This window comes from Tupaia chinensis, unplaced genomic scaffold (assembly GCF_000334495.1).
Source record: "Tupaia chinensis unplaced genomic scaffold, TupChi_1.0 Scaffold000429_1, whole genome shotgun sequence".
Classification (NCBI taxonomy): Eukaryota; Metazoa; Chordata; class Mammalia; order Scandentia; family Tupaiidae; genus Tupaia; species Tupaia belangeri.
The window spans coordinates 54,891-58,781 of NW_006159934.1; the positions used below are offsets into that span (position 1 = coordinate 54,891).

The 3,891-nt window shown below is 45.0% G+C and overlaps 1 pseudogene; it reads right to left on the reverse strand.

The window, feature by feature from the left end:
* Nucleotides 1-2,274: 2,274 nt before the first annotated feature.
* On the reverse strand, nt 2,275-2,607 carry LOC106735545 (60S ribosomal protein L35a pseudogene; annotated as a pseudogene).
* Nucleotides 2,608-3,891: the final 1,284 nt, after the last annotated feature.

Here is a 3,891-nt window from a genome sequence, read left to right on the forward strand (position 1 = left end):
GCATTCCTGGTCCAGAGAACACTGAAAGCTCATCCATTTCTGCTAGAAGGTTGGAGAGAAGATGCTGCCTCTTGTTTCCAGCAAACCACCAGTAAGGGGGCCACTTGCCAGATATTTGGGCAGTACTCTGGCCATGGTCGTGGGTGTGAATTTAGTGCCACTACCCACAGAGGAGGCCCTTAACCTTACTCAAATGACATCAGCTGGAATGAGGGTGGGATGATAGTGCACTTTTGGTCATGTCTCATTCCATTCTCAGAAAAGCAAGGTCCCTACTTTCATGTTCAAGCTGAAGAGACTGGGGAACAGAGAAGTGGAATCACACAGAACATCTTGATTTTGAGTTGTGGGCTTTCTCAGTAGCAGCCTTTCACTTGCAGTTCAGTTCTCTGCTCTCCAGGAGAGAAGGTTGTGAGTGCACTGGCCCCCATGTTGTAGTTTAGGGGACCCGGGGCTCCTACACTTGGAGGGCATCTTAATACCACTTAGCTGTGGTCATCAGTGAGGAAAGTAACGCACAGAAAGTGTTACATTTCTGCTGTTTTTCAGAAAATGTGAAAAGGCATGATGAAAATAAAGATCAAGCATTCCCCTGCCATATAAAGCTAACGATTTGGTGTAGGTCCCTACAGACTTTTCTCTGTGTGATTGTGTATGCGTGTATGCATGTCCTAGGTTGAACTGTCTGGAAATGCTGTTTTTATAGGTCAAAAAGAGCCAAGTTTTCATTTGATTCAGCCAGGCATATACACATAGACCACTATGCACATGATTAAACAGAGTGGGGCTATGTCATAATACAGTTTTCTAGATTTAAAAAATTATTATTTAATTTTATATATTATTATTTTTTAATTTGGCCAGAGAGAGAGAGAAAGGGAAAGTGAGAAAGTAAGCTACCAAGTCTGGGACTTGAACCGTGGTCTGCCATGTGGGAGTCCGTGCCTTAACCACCGCGCCACCTGCTCGTCCCACTCTAGGCTTTAATTTAGACTTCACTGTGCTGTAGATCTGGGAATATATCAATATGGTCAAGGACTTGGGTCCCATCTCTACTCTTTATGCACTTGGACAGGGTACAGAGCTCCCCATGCCAAGGTTTTTCCCTTTGGGTAGTGGGGATAGTCATTATACCCTCCGTGTGAAATTGTTGGAGGGCAGATGAGATAACATACCTTTAAAGTGCTCAGTGCAATACCTGGAATGTAGCAAGCAGTTCAGGAATTGTTAACAAGTATTACTCCATTTCCAGATGAGGGGGGATCGTCTCATTATAATCAGCTCTCGGTTAATATATTTTCCACTGTTGAGGTGAGGTTCTTGTACATACGCAGGGTCTTCCAAAACTTTGTGGGAAATACATATTATGAAAAAAAGATGGATTTCAGGGTCTTTTGTTTGTTTTTGTTTTGTTTTTGCTTTGGGAGGGGGAGAGACAAAGAGAAGGGTAGTGAGAAATCACCTGGGGGAATGGCCACACCACAGTCCCCTCTCCATTCTCCTCTTGGTATTTTGGACACACACACGCACCTGGTGTGAATTTCTAGCTCCCAGGTCCAGGGTTTGAATCACAATCATCTATGTGAGAGGCCAGCACCTTAATCACCTTGTCCCAAGGTTTTGTATTTTGTTGTTTTTGACACCAAAATAAACATACTTTAATGACATTTTCCCACAAACTATTGGAAGTCCTCTTATTTATTTTTTTTACAACACAAATCCATTTTTATTCATTTACATTTCATTATTTTAAATCCTTAATGGGTACAGCATCACACGGATTCTGTGTCCAATATCCTTAGCAGGAAGGTTGCTTTGGAATTTGGCTTGAACCATGCCACTGTTTCCATGGGCTCGGGTAACCTTTCCCCAGATTACTCTGGTTTTATTTGGTTTGCCACCAGGAGTCACTGTGTTGTTTTTTGCTTTGTATACATAAGCACACCTCTTGCCTAAATAGAATTCTGTTTCATCTCATGCATAAACACCTTCAATTTTAAGAAGACACAGTCCCCTCTCCATTCTCCTCTTGGTATTTTGGACACACACACGCACCTGGTGTGAATTTCTAGCTCCCAGGTCCAGGGTTTGAATCACAATCATCTATGTGAGAGGCCAGCACCTTAATCACCTTGTCCCAAGGTTTTGTATTTTGTTGTTTTTGACACCAAAATAAACATACTTTAATGACATTTTCCCACAAACTATTGGAAGTCCTCTTATTTATTTTTTTTACAACACAAATCCATTTTTATTCATTTACATTTCATTATTTTAAATCCTTAATGGGTACAGCATCACACGGATTCTGTGTCCAATATCCTTAGCAGGAAGGTTGCTTTGGAATTTGGCTTGCACCATGCCACCGTTTCCATGGGCTCGGGTAACCTTTCCCCAGATTACTCTGGTTTTATTTGGTTTGCCACCAGGAGTCACTGTGTTGTTTTTTGCTTTGTATACATAAGCACACCTCTTGCCTAAATAGAATTCTGTTTCATCTCATGCATAAACACCTTCAATTTTAAGAAGAGCTGTGTGCTCCCTTTGGTTCCTGAGACCCCACTTATAGCCAGCAAAAATGGTCTTCGACCACAGCCTTCCAGACATAGTTGCCTTTTAGAAGTCCTGTTCCCAGCAGGCCTCCACAGGCTCCAAGATGGCGGAAAGAGCTGGAAGTCCTCTTATTCATCTAAGAGTATTTTCCCCTTCTCTTCTTTGCATATTAAAGATTTAGGCATTGAAGTCTTAGCTGGGAAGAATTTTTTTCATTGATGTGTTTTGAGCTGGGTGGTGCCTACTGGGGAAGGTCCTTAAACCCTATAAACTAGACTCCCTTGGTCGAGGCCCCCTCTCAGCTTTGCTCCTCTCTACCAACACTGTCACTTGCCTGTCTTCCCAACCCCCAACGGGGTGCTGTTCACGTCTGCACCTTGGTCATGCTGTCCTCTCATCGTGAAAGCCCTTGCAAATAGAAAGAAAGAGGTGTCTGGCCACCTTGCAGCCACCAGGAGCTAGAAACTAGGAGACTATGGGCTGTCAGGCCTGGAGGCAGTGGTGAGGGGGTTGGGGCTCACCCAGCCTGGGGCCCTCTGTGCGACTCTTCCTGCCACACCCCTGTGGCTCTCATGAACTTGGGGCTCTCCTTCCTGAGCTTGTCCTCCCCTAAGGAAGGGCTCCTCTTCACCTCTCCAAAAACAGAAGTGTGAGTGCTGGCAGCTCTGCTCTCTGAGGAAGTCACATTACAGCCTCGCAGCTGATGATGAAATCTGCCTCCGGAATTAGCAGCAGCCCCCTTTCTGCCTCAGAAAACTCTAGCATCTCCTCCTCAGCTTGTTCTCACTCTGGGCTCAGAGCAGTGTGTTTATTGGGGACCTCGCCTGCCCAGTGGTACTCTCATGGCTTCCCAAGAACAAGCAGAGCCTGCACTGCTCACTCACTCTTTGGCTCTGACCTGAGATCAGTGAGGCCTGCTCCTTGGTTGAGTGTTGAGAAGGACTTCAGTCCCTGGAACCAAGGGCTTGGCATTGACCTGTGTGTTCTTTTTACTTTCTTTCTTTTTTTAAGAGAGATTTTTGCTGTAGGGTGTGTCAGGAAGATAGAAAGTGAGAAACCACCCCCTGGGGGCATGGCCTCACTGCAATTCCTTCTCCTCCATTCTCTTCTCAAAATTTTGAGCACTCATGCACATGTACCTGGCATGAATTTTAGGCCGCCGGGTCTGGGACTCAAACCATGGACAACTATGTGGAAGTCCAGCAACATAACCATTACTCCATCTGCTGGTCCCAACCTGTGCATTCTTGTTAGTGGAAACGAGTCTGAATTCGCCTTCTCAGGCCAGGAAAGACATACCTGGGACCAATAGGGGCCTGCAGTGAGGGTTTTTTTTCG